Source organism: Muntiacus reevesi, chromosome 5 (assembly GCF_963930625.1).
Source record: "Muntiacus reevesi chromosome 5, mMunRee1.1, whole genome shotgun sequence".
NCBI classification, from domain to species: domain Eukaryota; kingdom Metazoa; phylum Chordata; class Mammalia; order Artiodactyla; family Cervidae; genus Muntiacus; species Muntiacus reevesi.
In genome coordinates, this window is record NC_089253.1 from 76,596,493 (window position 1) to 76,614,260 (window position 17,768).

Genomic DNA, 17,768 nt, shown 5'->3' on the forward strand with positions numbered 1-17,768 from the left:
CTAAAGCATGTTCTAAGCCAGGCACCTGTGCAGTGCTTCCCACAGTGATTAGGGAGGATAAAAGTTACTTATCAAAGTAAGCTGGAGACACACAACTTTATCCTATCATCATGTTTTGCAGCATTCACAATTCCCGGATAATTCTCGTCTCATGATTTTGCTGCTGCTGCTGCTTCTGCTGTTCCGTAGTTAAGTCGTGTCCAACTCTTTGGCGACCCCATGGACTGTAGCCTGCCAGGCTCCTCAGTCCATGGAATTTTCTAGGCAAGAATACTGGATCTAGTTGCCATATCCTCCTCCAAGGGATCTTTCCAACCTAGGGACTGAAACCCGTCTCCTACTTGGCAGGCTGATTCTTTACCACTGAGCCACTTGGGAAGCCCCTCACAGCTTTAAACACCCTCAAAAAAACGCTATGAATATCTCTGGAAGATCAACACTAATTTCCTGCTGCTTCTTGTATCTGCAGATGTTGCTGTTGCTGACAGTGATTGTCATGTAGACTTAGCTTTGAAAAAGGCTCTGAGATCAATGTTCTTTTCAACTTGTACCAAGACCAGCTGTTCTTTGAGAATAAAGTGTAGATGCCACTAAGGCTGGCACTGGGATAACTCTGTAAGTCAGACTCAGGCACATCTTACCTCATGTACTTCCAATTGCCCCCAGCTCCCCAGGTGTGATGCCCAAAGACCAGAGCCAATCATTGAACCCTCATTTCCCCAAAGGTCCATATTTGTCAGATGTACAACACTCCATGAGTATCACAGGATGGTTATAATATTCCATTTAGAGCATTTCCCTAATTTTCAAATAACTATTTAGGCTTTGTCTTCTTTTGAGCGTTTCTGGGACTGTACTTTTGTTTTAATTTCAAGGAAATGGGCTAATTTTGAGCTGTATTAATCAGAAAATGAGGCCGTTTAGACAAAGATAGTCATGTGCAGGAAAAGGACCCTTCGAGGACCCCTTCGAGGAGAGGATGACCCTAGGCTCTCAGCTGAATATCTGACTCCTGCTTTTCTACCATCTCTTGTCTTTGACCAGAAGAACCAGGACCTGGAGGCAAAGAGGTCCAGGAAATGAACTTAAGAGGTGAAAAGAAAGTCCCTTCCTCTCTACCACTGGAATCCAGCATTCTCCCCTCCAAATTCTAGACAGATTAAAGAGAATTACAGAAAAAAGAGAAAAGAAAAGAAAAATGTTTTCAAATTTCTATCTAAGCAAAGACTCTTTAAGCTTTGGATAAAAGAAAGTATTTTAGAAGACAACAAAAATGTTTTCAATCTTTGTTATTTATTTTACAATATTACATGTTTACAATAAACAAGAGAAGAGTAGGGGGAAAACCCAGTTAAATATATGTTATTTTGCCTTTGACCATCACCTTAAGTAGCACTTATTTTTCAGATATTGGAATGCCCATAACAAATATAAATATATAGTAAACACATTTTATACAATGCATATAAGATATTGAAATTTACATACAATAAATTTTATATTTATATTAGATATACAATTCAATGAGTTTGGATATATGTGTAAATACTCATATAACCACCACTCGGACAAATCTGGGTGAACAATTCTGTCACCCAGAAAGTTCCTAATACTACCTCCCAGTTAATCTTCACCCGCTACAGGAAACCACTGTTCTGATTTCCAGTCTATAGATTAATTTGGCCATTCTTAAATTGTTTACAAATGCAATCATACCATATGTACTAGTGTATGCCTGGCTTCTTTTACTATAATATTTTTTGTGATTTATTCATGTTGTTGCATGTTATCACTATTGCATTATTGCAATATTGCATTGTTGCATTATATTTTATTGCTGAATATTTATATTGCTGAATATTACATGTTGTGTACACATGCAATGATTTATCTATTCCGTTGATATTAGAGCTGTCATCAGTTTTTGACACATGAATAAAGCTGCTATGGATATTCTCATTCAAGACTTTTTCTGGACATTATGTTTTATTTCTCTTGGATAAACCCTTAGGAAAGGCATGGAACAGTTGGGTCATAGTGTGGATGGATGTGTAACAGTTTTCCAAGATGACTGGATTATTTAACACTTCCATGGTGTGAGAGTGCTTACTGGTTCTCACCACATTTGGCATTGTCAGGGAGAAACTGTCAGGGAGTTTAAACTGTCACTGGAGTTTAAATTTGCATTTCCCTGGTGACTAATAATGTTGAACATCTTTTCACTCCTTTTTAAACCATGTTTATCTTCTTTTGTCAGGTATCTGTTCAAGACTTTTGCTCATTTTTAATTGGGTAGTCTGTCTTTTTGTCATTTATTTATTCCAGTTCTTTATATATTCTTGATGTGTTTTGTCAAATATATATATTGCAAAAATTTTTCAACAATCTGACTTGTCTTTTGGTTTTACTAATGGTGTCTGTTAGTAAGAAGAAAATTTCAGTTTCCAAAAAATCTAGTTTATCAATTTTTAATTTGTTGTGTTTTTTTTGTGTGTCTGCTCTGAGAAAATGTCCCCAATCCCGAAGTCATGAAAATAATCACCTAAATTTTTTCTGGAAGTTTTATAGTGTTGGCATTTATGTTTAGGTCTATGATAGGGGACAAGGTTCGTTTTTTTCTATACATTTATCTAATAGTTACAGCACCATCTGTTGGAAAGACTTTCTTTTTCTAATTGAATTATGTTGGTAACTTTGTAAAAAATCAATTGATTATCTATGTGTGGACTCTCTATTCTCTTCCATTGATCTATTTGCCTTTGTGCCAATACCATTCTGTCTTGATTACCATTGTAATCTTGAAATCAGATTTTGTGGATCTTCCAACTGTTCCATTTCAAGATTGTTTAAGCTATTATAGGTTCTTTACATTTCCATTAAAAATTATTAATCAACTTGTCATTTTCTACCAAAAGACTTTGAGACTTTAATTGGCACAACATTGAATTTATAGATAAATTTGGAGAGAAGTGACATCTTCCAGTATGTAAACATGATGTCTTTCTCCATCGGTTTTCTTAAATTTCTTCATGATTGCCAGGTGGTTTACATAGTAGAGTTCTGCATGCATTTTGAGAACTTTTTTTCCTAATTTTTTTGTTTTGTTTTTGGAAGCTATTAAAAAGAGATTTTAAAATTTCCATTTTTAATTGCTTGCTGTGAGTATATAGAAATACATTTAACTTTTGTATATTGACCTAGTAATCTGTGACCCTACTAAACTCACTTATTAGTTCCAGTGGTTATTTCACAGCTGTAAAGGCAGTTTTTCTTCTCCCTTCCCAATCTTTATGCCTTTTATTTTTCTTTACATGGTGGCAGTCATTATGACTCTGGTACAATGTTGAATAAAAGTGAGAACATCCTTGCCTTTTTCCATCTTAGGAGAAAACATTCAATATTTCATCATTATGTATATTAGCTATAGGTTTTTCATAGGTGACTTTTATTAGAATGAAGAAATTCCCTTGTGCTTCTAGCTTTCTGAGATTTTTATTATGAATGAGTGTTGCATTTTTTCAAATGTTTTTTCTATACATCTACTTAGATGGTCATATGGTTTTTCTTCTTTATTCTGTTGATACAATGATTTGTGTTGATTGATTTCCAGTATGAAACTAACACTGCACTCATGGGATAAATCCCATTGACTTGATGTATTGTTATTTTTATACATTGTTGGATTCAATTTGCTAACATTTTGTTAAAGATTTATGTATCCATATTCATGAGGGATATTGATCTGTAATCTTCTTTTCTTAAAGAATCTCTGTCATATTTTGGCTTCAAGGTTGTTTATTGCTGGGTCATCAAATTGGAAACTCTGCCCTCCTCCTTTGGGTTCTGAAAGGATTTATGTAAGATTGACACTATTATTTTTTCCTTAAATGTTTTATTGAATTTACCGATGAAACTATCTGGCTCTGAAGTTTTGCTTATGGGGAGATTTTTAATTAGAAATTCAACATCTGTAATAGACAATATTTGTAAAAAGGGACCATTAAATTTTTGTATTTATTTTCGTGTCAGTTTTGATCATTTGGGTTTTTCAAGAAATTGTCTCATTTCATCTAAGTTGTCAGATTTAGTGTGATTATTTATAATATTCATTTATTATCTTTTTAACATCTGTAGAATCTTGATGATTCTCTTTCATTGCTGATACTGACAATTTATGTTTTCTTTCTCTTGTTTTCTTCTTAATCAGTCTTACTAGGGTTTGTCAACTTTATTAATCTTTTTCAGAGAGCCAACATTTGGATTTGTTAATTTACTCTATTATTTTTTAAGGTAGACATGAAACTTACATTCTGTTATTTATTTATTTTGGCTGTGTCAGATCTTAGTCGCAGCATGCAGGATCTTCCATCTTCGTTGTATCTTTAGTTGTAGCAAACAAGCTCTTAGTTGCAGCATGTGGGGTCCAGTTCCCTGAAAAAGTGAAAGAAAGTCACATAGTCATGTTCAACTCTTTGTGATCCATGGACTGTAGCCCATCAGGCTCCTCTATCCTTGGAATTCTCCAGGTAAGAGTACTGGAGTGGATTGCCATTTCCTTCTCCTGGGGATCTTCCTGACCCTGGGATCAAACCCGGGTCTCCTGCATTGCAGGCAGATTCTTTACCAACTGAGCTTTAAGCAAGTAAATGAGATGTGTACTTTTAAATATAGATCATTTTAATGGGCTTGATATAGCACACTGCTGTATGAGATAGCCACGCCCAAAATGAAAGCTGGCCCTTCCGCAGAGGCTAAGAAGAAATCCACAAAAGTCATGCTTTGTACTATGGCAGTAATACTCCATGAACGCTGTCTGTAAATAAATATTAGAGGAAAATCGAAGTGTTGTAGCAAGGAAAATAATTTGCTAGTTTCACAGTATATCTACATCTCTATTTCCTTTCTATGCAATTATCTTACATATTTTCAAAATATGTTATCTGCAGAGAGCTCTATGAACGCTATTAGCATAAGTGGTCCTCAAGCCAAAAGTACTGACGAGGCTTTAAAAGACACATACTGCAAACTGCCGTGCATTCTGTTGCTTTGTGTGAGGCTATTACCTAGGTATCTGAACTTGACTATAGGTCTGACCATTTACGACGTAATTCCATGAGGCTTCTCAAATGCTTTAGTACTATCTGATACACGTCAAAAGTGGATTATCTGGTCATTTCCTGTCACTACCCTCTTCCCATGAAAAGTAATTCAGACTTCAAACAACCTTGGCCCCTGCATTGGAAGCGCAGTCTTAGTCACTGGACTACGAGGGAAGCCCCTATCATTTGTTTTTTATTTTGTTGATTTCCGTTCTTATGATTATTATTTTTTCTGCTACTCACTTCGGGTTTAACTCACTCTTTTACTTCTCTAGGTAAAACAGGTCATTAACTTGAAATCTTTCTTCTGAATGTAAGCATTTACTGGTATAAATTTTACTCTAAGCACGGCCTAGCTGCAGTCTTTAATTTTTGATATATTGTATTTTTATTCAGCTTGAAATAGTCCCTCACTCTTCTAGTGATTTCTTCCTGGTCCTATGGGTGCTGCTTAATTTCCAAATATGTGGGACTTTTCTAGTTATCATTATTAATTTCTAATTTATTTTTGTTGTCAAAAGAGAACATACTATGTAAGACTGAAATGTACCAAGGCTTATTTTATGGTTCAGCATAGAGTCAATTTTGATAAATATTCCATATGCACTTGAAAAGAATTGATGATGTTTGTGATAGACTGAACAACGGCATAGTTAACACAGTCAACTGTGCCCAATTTCCTAGAAACTTAATGTTACCTTATATGATGTGTTAGTCAGGTTCTTCACAGAAACAGAACTAATAGGCTGTGTGTGTGTGTGTAAAGTTATACAGAGAGAAAGAGATTCTAAGGAACTGGGCTTGTGCAATTGTAGAGACTGGAAAATCCAAAATCTGCAGGGTAGCTGGCAGGCTGGAGACCCAGGAGAGAGCTGCAGCTTGAGTCCAAAGGCCATTTGCTGGCAGAATTCCCTCTTCTTCCAGGGAGGTTGATATTTTTCTATTAAGGCTTTGACAGATTGAATGAGGCCCATTCACATAACGGAGGGTAATCCATTTCACTGTAAGTCTACTGATTCAAATGACAATCTCATCTAAAAAATGCCCTCACAGAAACATCGAGAGTAATGCTTGACCCAATGTCCTGTGGTCTAGTTAGGTCGACACACAAAATTAACCACCACATATGGCAATAGTCTTTGCAGATATATTTATGTCAAGAATCCTGAGATGAGAAGATTATTGTGGATTATCCATGTGGGCCCTAAATGTGATCACAAGAGTACTTATAACAGAGGCAGAGGGAGATCTGATTACAGAGATGGAAGAGCAGGTGTTGTAATTATGAAGCAGAGAGAAATGTGAAGAGCCATGAGCCAAGCAACATCAGCTGGAACCTGCAGGAGGAAACAGGTAGAAGCTGGAGAAGGAAAGGCAACGGATTTTCCCCTAGAGCCTCTGCAGTGGGCACACCCAGGCGCCTTGGTTTTGGCCCCATGAAACTAATTTCAGACTTCTGACCTTCAGAGCTATTGACAGAAGAGAGTGAATGTGTGCTGTTTTGATCCGACTAATACAGATTTTGCCTGGAAGCGGGGTGCTGTTATAACAAAACCCTGAAAATGGAGTAGCTTTGGGTTTGGGAAAGGGAAGAAACCTGGAAGAATTCTGAGAAACATGGTAGAAAAAGCCTAGATCGTTGTGAGCAGACTATTAGTAGAAATACGGTTGTCAAAGATACTGTCAATAATGGCTCAGACTCAAGTGAAGAGCACAGTAGAAAAGCCCACGTAATCTTAGAGAATGCCTACATTATCATAAACAGACTGCTGGTTAAAAAAAAAAAAAAGGTGGATGTTAAAGGTGCTGCGAGCAAAGGTTCAGAGGAAATGAGGAACGTGTGATAGGAAATTGAAAGAAAGAGAATCCTGACTCTATCAAGGCAGAAAGCCTAATTGAATTGTGTCTTCCAGTCCTGAGGACAGCAGAGCTTGCAAACAAGGCACCTGGATGTTCAGCTGAGGAGGTTTCCAAGCAAAGTGCAGAAGGTGCAGCCTGATTTCTTCTTGCTGCTTATAGTAAAATTCCAGAGGTAACAGATCAACTGAGGGAAGAACTGTTAAGCAGGAAAGAACCAAGACTTGATGATTTGGGAAACTCTCAACCTATCCCAGATTGCAAAAGATGCTAATTAGGAGATTCACTGTCCAAAAAGCAGACTGTAGAGAGAAGGCCTAGGGTGTGGTGGAAGAGCCATGTTAGCACTGAAGAGCTGAGACACATTCCGTGCATCCCCTCGGCCATCTGGGGCCTCCAGGAGCCTCTTGTTTCCTGGTGTGACTCTCCATGACATACACAAGGGTTTTCAGAATGTTAGAAAACCGCCAACTCGAACTGAGAGGGTGAAATGAAAGAAAGTGGTCGGTCACCAAACTTCTATAGGCCAGAAACAGGCAGATAAAATGACTCAGCTGCAAACACAGGCTACGCTTTCAAGAAAAAGGAAGATGGGGAGGCAGGGGGCAGGGCAGGGGTGTGAACCTAAAGGGAGTTTGGCTGGTGGGGTTTCAAAATTGCTTGTGGCTGGTGACTCTCTCTTTCTTCTATTCTCTCCCTTTTCTTTTTTATATTTATTGGGCTGCATTGGGTCTTCGTTGTGGCAAGCAGGATCTTTCATTTCAGCACACAGACTGTAGTTAAGCCGCCCGGGCTCAGTCGTTGCAGCAATTCTCTCCCTTCTGAAATGGGAACGTCTACAGCTGTTATCCTGTACCTGCCCCACAATTGTATTTTGGGAGCATATAACTTGTTTTCTAGTTTTACAAGCCCAGAGATGGAGAGGAATTCTGCTCTAGGATGGATCATACCCAGAGTCTCACTGATTTTAGATGATAAACATGATGAAATTTCGAGCTTTATAGCTGATGATATTTAGACAATATCTGGGGCTTGAGAGGATGCTGTCCTGTGTTGAGATGTAGGAAGACACTACGATGGGGTGACTGCTTTGCAAGCAGGATAGATATGACTATGAGAGCTGAGGGTTGGGCTGTGGTTGACTAAGTAATGATCCCCCAAAATATTCAGGTCTAATCCCTGGAACTTGGGACTATTACCTTACGTGGCTTTAAAGAAAACCTCAGTCCTCCAGTGTGTCTCTCCTTCACTCTCACAGTACTATGACATTCACAACACTTCTAACACCAGATGTGTGAGTTTTTCCCATACTAGGCAATTCTTATGACACTGGCTAGGTGTCCAGTTTCTTCTGCTCTTTTGTGTTAGCTCAGAAAATATTCATAGCAAATATCTGAAAGGGGCCAACTTAAAGTTTATCATTATACAATGTCCTTCATGGGACTTTCCTGGTGGTCCAGTGGTTAAGATGCCACACTTTCAATGCAGGAGGCCTGGGTTCAATCCCTGGTCAGGGAACTAGATCCAACATGCCACAGCTAAAGAATTCCCATGTGCAACTAAGACCTGTAGCAGCCAAATAAATAAATAAAATGACCTTCATCTCTGGTGAAAAGGTCAGCCATGGCTTTGGGGGGAATTTACATGCAGATTTGGGGGGCCCTCCCCTCTGTGGCGCCTTCGTCCCAGGATGGCCTCCCTCAATTTCCAGTTACTCTGCCAGCCTCAAATCCCATACCCTGGCACCCGACTATGTGCCTTAGGATAAATCTGATTGTGTCTGTGACTGACTGTGGCTTTCTACTCGACAAAGTGTAATGAAATTAAATATTGTCCAGATGCATACACATTAAAGGGCCTTCCCAAGTGGTTCAGTGGTAAAAAAAACCTGCCTGCCCAATGCAGGAGATGCAGGTTTGATCCCTGGGTGGGGAAGATCTCCTGGAGGAGGAAATGACAACCCACTCCAGAATTCTTACCCGGAAAATCCCACAGACAAAGGAGTCTGGCGGGCTACAGTCCATGGGGTCACAAAGAGTCAGACATGACTGAGTGACTGAACATGCAGGCACACGCATGTGAAAAGGTAAACTGAGGCACATTAACTTTAAAAAAACAAGTTTATTTGAGTTCATGTTGATTTGAATTGGACAGCACCAAACCAAAGGTGATGAATAGCTTTCCACTGACAGGAGCCAGGGGAGGGGTTTTACAGAGAAGAAGCAAAGCAAGGAGATTATTTGACTGGCCAAAGCTTAAGCAGTTAGTTGCCTTATTTGGAAAAGCCAAGTTGGCTGTTTGCAGTTGGTGGCTCTCAAGTTTCATTTTCTCTGATTGAAGTGCATTAACTCTGGCTCAGGTTTTGGTTTGCTTATGGGGCACCAAGGCATTAGAGCCAATTCAGTCTCATGGCCTCCTTGTTTAATTTCCTTAACATCCATTACATCTTTTCCCTCCATGTTCAGTGAAATCATTCCCCACTAAGTGGGAATGACTACCGGACAGTTACTACTTTCCTTCCTAAACCCAAACGTGTAGAGTGGTACACACAACCAAGAAAATAACAAAGTGGGAGCCAGGCTATTAAAAAAATGTTTTCTGAGCTGTCTACAAAGTATACACTGTTAATTTCATAAATCTTGTAAGAAACATGACAAGATGATATGCACATCCTTAAAGAAACAAATACCAAAATGCTAAGTCCATCCACTACGTATCATAGAAACATGGAACGAAGGTAGAGCCCTGAGAGAAAACAGCTTCAACTGGATGGTTTTCCAAGCATGACCTGCAGGCTGCTAGGGCAACATGATTTTCATACTAATACTAAAATTTTATTATTACTCTTTCTCACCATGTTGACATGTGCACTGATGGAATGAAGGTGATGGTAGGTAAAACTTCTGGGGCCTGAGTATGGGGGAAACTCAGCAGCACAAAACGATCCTGGTCACCATTATAGTAGTCATGTCATGGATCAATGACTTTTTAAAAGTGCCAGATTCAACCGAAGACATACAGAAGAAAGCAGTAAAAATTGCCAATTTTGTTTAATCTCTACCCTTGATTGTGTAATATTTTTATATAATATATCTGAATAATATTTTGAATATTCTGCGTGGTGAAATGGAAAGTAGGCATCAAGCCTTACTGCTACAACATGAAGTGTCTTGGTTGTCTCCATGAAAAGCACTTCTGTGATTACACTCATATGTAAGCTGCAGTAGCTGCTTTCTCTAGAAATATCATTTTTGCTAGGAAGTATGACGGTCAACTGAAAGTTATTCAGACTTGTGTACGTGGCAGACATTCTCATGAAAATGAACAAAGTGAGCCTATTATTTCAAGGGAAACAACTGATGGAAAAATGCTGATGGCATGTTTTGCTAATGACACGAGAATTCTAGAAACCTTGTATCTGTCGCAGGGACTTGAATAGCTTCCCAGCTAGTTTAGAGAAGATTGATGGTGATATTAAAAGATTTATTTTTATATCGTACAATGAAGAATATCAACATTTGGAAGATCCGCATAGTTCAGTGAACCAATGTTTTTCTACACAGTCAATACATGATGTTATAAAGTCATGCATGGGTAAAAAGATTCCTTAAAGAGCAAGAAAGATCAATGGATTTTAATGTAATGGATATGAAAAGTTCATTGATATCATTTCAGGCTCCACTCTGCAACTAAAATTTAGGAAATTACAACTGTTACATTTAGTGTAGTATCAGAATGACCCCAGTGATCTGAGAAGGCTACTGAAACTCTCTTACATTTTCCAACTTTAACAATACACAAGGCCAAATTTTCTTCATATACTTCAGCCAAAGCATCATATCACAAAAGACTGAATGCAGAAGCAGATGTGAATATCCAATGGTCTTCTTATAAGCTGGACATTAAAGAAATCTGCCAAAATGTTGTATTAGTTATCTCTTGATGTTATATATTAAAAAAAAAAAAAAACTAACACAAACTTAGTGGCTTAACAACAGTTCCCTGGGGCAGAAGTCTAATACACCTCTTACGGGGTGAACATCAAGGTGTCAGAAGGCTGTGCTCCTTTTTCAAGGTTCTAATGGAGACTGTTTCCTTGCCTTTTCTAGCTTTTAGAGGCCACACTCTCTCCTTGGTTTGAGGTCTCTTTTCTCTCTATTCAAAGACAGAAACATTACATTTCCCTCTGATTCTTCTTTAGTGGCTGCATCTCCTTTAAACCACAGCCAGGAAAGGTTCCACACTTTTAAGGGTTCATGTGACTAAACCCACCTGGACAATCTAGGAAGATTCCCCATCTCAGGGTCCTTAACCCCAATCACATTCACATATCCCTTTGGTCATCTAAAGTCACATATTCACAGGTCCTAGGGAATAGGGTTTAGATGTCTTTGAGGGACATTATTCTGCCTACCACAAATGTGAAACAGTGTCACTTTCCTCACTAATTTTTTTGGGTAAAATACAGTTATTTTCATTGAAATAGTATGTTAACATATCACTGGTTGTTATTACAAATGAAAACATTAAAATGAAAAATTTTAAATGAAAACATTTTTTAACTTTCTCAGTTTTAATTTCTAATGTGGTAAATATTGACAGATACAATCCACATAAACAAAAGCTTTTTTGGAATTCGCAGCAAAACCAAAAAAAAAAAAAAACAAACCTTTTAGTAAAACTCAAAATGGATTAAAGACTTAAACACAAGACCTAAACCATAGGTTTTAGGAAATCATAAAACTCCTAGAAGAAAACACTGGCAGTATGCTTTTTTACATTGGTCTTAATAATTTTTTGGATCTGTCTATTCAAGCAAAAGAAACAAAAGCAAAAATAAACAAATAGGACTACATCAAACTAAAAAGCTTTTGCACAGCAAGGGAAACTATCAATAAAATGAAAAGGACTAAATGGGAGAAGGTATTTGCAAAAACTACATCTGATAAGGAGTTAATATACAAAATATATGAATAAAATATATCCAAAATAAATAATTCAACATAAAAAAAAGCCTAATTAGAAAACAAGCAGAGGAATTAAATAGACATTTTCCCCAAGAAGATATACAGATGACCAACACACATGAAAAGATGCTCAACGTCATTAATCATCAGGAAAATGCAAATCAAAACCACAATGAGATATCAACTCATACCCGTCAGAATGTCTGTTATCAAAAAGATAAGAGATAATGAGTGCTGGCAAGGATGTGGAGAAAAGGGAACTCTTGTGCATTAGTGGTAGCAATGCAAATTAGTACAGCCACTATGAAAAACAGTATGCAGGTTCCTCAAAAAATTAAAAATTATTTATACTTGGGTTGCTTCCCTATCTTGGTTATCATAAATAATAGTACAATGAACACAGGGGTGTGTATTTGGGGTGTGTATACCTCTTTGACGGAGAAGGCAATGGCACCCCACTCCAGTACTCTTGCCTGGAGAATCCCATGGACAGAGGAGCCTGGTAGACTGCAGTTCACGGGGTCACGAAGGGTCAGACACGACTGAGCGACTTCACTTTCACTTTTCACTTTCATGCATTAGAGAAGGATATGGCAACCCACTCCAGTGTTCTTGCCTGGAGAATCCCGGGGACGGGGGAGCCTGGTGGGCTGTCGTCTATGGGGTCGCACAGAGACACGACTGAAGTGACTTAGCAGCAGCAGCCACAGCATACCTCTTTGAAGTTGTGCTGTCATTTTATTTGGATAAATATCAGGAGTGGATTTGCTGGATCACATGGTAGTTCTATTTTTAATTTTTTGAGGAACCTTTAAGTCCCCTGAACAACAAAACCTGAAGCAGAGGCCACCCCTTTCTGAACTGAGGTCAGGCTCAGAAAGGCGCTTACTCATCCTTCACAAACCAGCATGTGAAAAGCAGCTGAGAATGACAGTCTCAAAGGAGAAGCATGAAGGGAATTAATTCATCAAAGATCATGCAGCCACAGCGCAGCCAATGCTCTGACGTGGAGCCTTCTAAGTGGGCTAGAGTGGGCTGATGCATCAGGCCAGACACACTTGAGGTTCACACTTAATTCTGCCCCTCATTATCCATGTACATTTGGGAAACCAGTTTTGTCTCTGTCGACTTCCATTTCTCCATATAAAAGAGCAATAATAATGTTCCACCTCTCACAGCGTTGTTCTAATAGTTAAAGTAAGATAAATAAAATGTAAATCACTTAAAAATGGGATCCAAAAAAAAAAAAAAAATGGGATCCAAGAATGTCCACTCCCTATCCCTCTTTTTCTTGCCCTAAAGAAGTTGACCACATGGCAGGAATTCAAGAGATGTACAGGCCTTGCTCTAGAGATGGTCACAGGAAGTGAGGAAGACAAGCGACTAGACCTCTATAATCCCTTGCTATGCAGAGGGATGCTAGCGGTGAGGGCTACGTGTGCTTCAGCGCAGCCAGTGGGGCAATGGTGTAAGAGGAATAGGGCTGGAAGCATCGTGTGTATTAAGCAAACTTTGGTTTAGTTCCATGTGAGGGACTCACAAATAACAAGATAAAATTGCTTTTCCTCCCTAAGACAGAGTGTTAGCTGCCCAGTCATGTCTGAATCTTCGTGACCCCGTGCACTGTAGCCTGCCAGGCTTCTCTGTCCATGGAATTCCCCAGGCAAGAATACTGGAGTGGGTTGCCATTCCCTTCTCCGGGGGATCTTCCTGACCCAGGGATGGGTACCCAATCTTCCGTATTGCAGGCAGTCTCTTCACTGTCTGAGCCACCAGACACGCCTGAGACAGAGTAAGGAGGTGAGCAATTCTAAGCCAGTGGCTCCACAATTATCAAAGACACAGCTCCTTCCATTTTACTGATTCTCCATCCCCATGGTTGACATGGTCCAAGGTGGATGCTTGAGCTCTGGCTATCACCACTATGTTTCAGAGAGCAAGAAGAATGAGAATAAGGATGAATCCCTTCTCCTTCCATCCTATTAGCCAGAACTTTCTCACACAGCTTCACCTAGAGTGACCTGTGGGATTTCTGAGTGGAGTGGTCCATGGATGGTGGTCCACGTGTCTGGGGCTCTGAGGAGAGGACCAAGTTGAGATTCACCAACACGGAGGTGACAACTTGGGTCATGGCTGGATTCCCCAAGAAGATTTGCACGGTGAGAACAGAACCCCACCGACAGCTGGAAGCAAAACAGGGCAGAGGAGGTGAAGTTCACCAGGGAGGAGGGAAACAGGGGAGCATGGCTTCAAGGAGAAAACTGTTCCGTCAATAGTGTCCACTGGTAAAACGGAGACTGTTTAGGAATAATGTTATGGAAAATGACAGACAAGGAGCTTCAAGAATCAGTCCCTCCACTTAAGCAACCATTAGGCTTATAAGAACTGGCAGAATCAGCTTTTTTAGAACTCTGGAATCTAAAAAAAAAAAAAAAGAAAGAAATTAGAACAACCAGAGGAGTGACTCATGAAGAAAGAGGCTGCTAAATTTCAGTGAGAAATTGTCGCAGCGTTTTTGCTTACCTACCCACCATCTCCCATTCTCCCAGCAGCAGCCAGGAGGACAAACAGCCTGAACCCCTGCTATGGCTTGCTGGTGCCAGACTGGGCCACACAGACCTTGTTCTCAAAAATGTGGTTTTCCATTGTGGCCCAGCTGGCAGTCCCCTGAGGGACTGGTACAGAGGCTGACCTTTGCTTCACTTCCCTCAGACTAGAGTAGCTTTCCAAGGAGCATCTTTTGAAAAGACTTAAAACTGACTTGAAAAGACTTGAAAAGACTTAAAACTCAGACTGTCTGGTGGCTCAGACAGTCAAGAATCCACCTTCAATGCAGGAACTCCAGGTTTGATCTCCCTGGGTCATGAAGATCTCCTGGAGAAGGGAATGGCAACCCACTCCAGTAATCTTGCCTGGAGAATTCCATGGACAGAGGAGCCTGGTGGGTCTACAGTTCATGGGGCAGCAAAGAGTTGGACATGACTGAGCAACTAACACACACAAAGACATACAGGACCCATAGTTGTCTGGGGCAAGAGTCAGCAGATGAGGTTAAGCAGCAGATGAACCAAAAAGTCTAGGAAGGGGGAGGCTAAGGAGGAAGATACTGGAAGCAAAAAGGCTTTGAAGGGCTACCTCTTTTACCAGGGAGTCCAGACTGCAACACACATGTCCAGGGCTAGACACAGGCTCAGAAAAGATCCAAGAGGACCCTAGGCTTGCACTTTTGGCTGACCTTCCACTCAAGCAGAAAGTAAAGAGTAAGGCAGAGTTCAGGTGGCCTGGTTAAGTGCAGCAGGAGCACCCTGTTCAAGACCAATCTGAAAAGACCAGGAGAGGTTTCTTCTCACTTTGGGAGTGCGAGGAGTTGGCTCCAGGTGTTTAAGGAGATCTATGTCAAGTCAGTGGCTGACCAATGAGATAGTGGAACGGTGGCTTCAGTGATTACATGGGACAGGAATCCAGCTTGCACATGGACTCAACTGAAATGTCCATCAACAGAGAAATGGATAAAGAAGATATGGTATATATATACAATGAAATATTACTTAGCCATAAAAAAGAATGAAATAATGCCATTTGCAACAACATGAATGGACCTAGAGATTATCATACTAAATGAAGGAAGTCAGACAGAGAAAAACAAATACCATATGTTATTACTTACATGTGGAATCTAAAAAGATGATACAAACGAACTTATTTACAAAACAGAAATAGACTTACAGACTTTGAAAACAAGTTTATGGTTACTAAAGGGGAAAGGTGGTGGTGGGAGGGATAAATTAGGAGTTTGCGATTAACATATGTACACTGCTTGTAGTTGCTAGGCTGTGTCCGACTCTTTGCGACACCATGGACTGTAGCCTGCCAGGCTCCTCTGTCCATGGAATTTTCCAGGCAAGAATACTGGAGTGTGTTGCCATCTGTTACTCCAGCTGGGGGTGTGTGGGGCGGGGGTGGGGTGGATTCTTTACCACTGCGCCACCTGGGAGGCCCACATTACAATACTGAAAGTTCCCAAAACAAGAAATATGCCTGGGCAGTCCTTTCTTGGTTCATACATCAGTTAGAGTTGAAGTTTGTGACCCTCAAGGATCCTTATACTTTTAAGAACCTATTACTTAATAATTCTTTCTGTTACTTGTAATTAATTTCTCTAATTCATCAACGGTTATTCTTTGGATCATTATTTTGTCTGTCAAAATGCTGATCTGCCCCATTTCCATCTTGGATTAATTTCCATTTAAATAGCTCTTTTTAAAATTTGGGTGTTCTCCCATTTATCTATAACTCATTGATTTCTGACAAGGAGGCCAAGACCATTCTCTGGAGGAAAGAACAGTCTCTTCAACAAGTGGTGTTAGGACAATTAACCACATGCCTAAGAATGAAGCTGGACCTAGACCTCATACCATATACAATAATTAACTCAAAATGTATCAATAATCTAAATGCAAGTTCTAAAACCATAACACTCTTGGAAGAAACACAGAGGTAAATTTTATTGACTCTGGATTTGGCAATAGATTCTTAAATATGACACCAAATGCATAATAAAAGAAAAAACTGATAAACTAGACTTCCTCAAAATTAAAGCCTTATGTACATTAAAGGACTTCCCCTGTGGCAGAGAGGTTCGCATGTGCAGAGATTCCCATGTGGCGCAGAATCCATATGTTAATGCAGGAGATGAGGGTTCGATCCTTGGGTCAGGAAGATCCTCTGGAGAAAGAAATGGCAACCCACTCCAGTACTTTTGTCTGGGAAATCCCATGTTCGGACTCAGTGGGCTACAGTCCACGGGGTTGCAAAAGAGTTGGACATGACTGAGCAACTGAGCACGCAGATGCATGTGCATTAAAAGACATTATCAGAAAGTGAAAAGACAGCCTACAAAATGGGAGAAAATATTTGCAGATCATGTATCTGACAGGAGTCTGATATAGAGCAAATATATATAGAACACTTATAACTCAGCAACTAAAAGATAACCTGATTAAAAATGGGCAAAGGACTCGAATAGACATTCCTCCAAAGATATATAAATGGTCAGCAAGTGCAGGACGCTCAACGTCACCAATTAACAGGGAGATGCAAAATAAAACCTTTATACCCACTAGGAAGGCAACAACAATAATAATAAATTTAATGGAAAATAACAAGTGATGGATGATGTAGAGATATTGGAACCCTCTGTTCATTGCTGGTAGGAGTATAAAATGGTTCAGCTTTATGGAGAGCTGTTTGACCATTCCTCAAAAAGTTAAAAATAGAATTTCCATATGATCTAGCAATTCAGCTCCTAGGTATATACCCCAAAGAACTGAAAACAGGTACTCAGACAAATATATGTACACATGTTTGTAGCAGCATCACTGACAACTGCCAAAAGGTGGAAACAGCACAAAGACCCATCAGTGGATGATCAGATAAACAAACTGCAATATACATGTAATTGAATATTATCCAGTCTTAAAAAGGAATGAAGTGCTGATCCACGCCACAATGTGGATGAACCTTGAAAACATTTATGCTAAGTGCCAGAAGTCAGTTACAAAAGGTCACATACCCTATGACTTCATTTATATGAAATATCAAAAATAGGTCAATAGGCTGCCAGGGACTGAGGGGAGAAGAGGATGTGAAGAAAGCATTTCTATAGGTAGAAGGTTTTATTTTGGATTGATGGAAATGCTTTGGAAACAGACCGAGGTGGCTAGGATCGAGCCACCTACATATCAGGAATGTACTAAATGCCATTGAATTGTACACTTTACATAGTTAATTTTACGTTGCACGGATTTCCCCTTAATTTTTTATTGTAAGTGAAGCTACTCAGAAA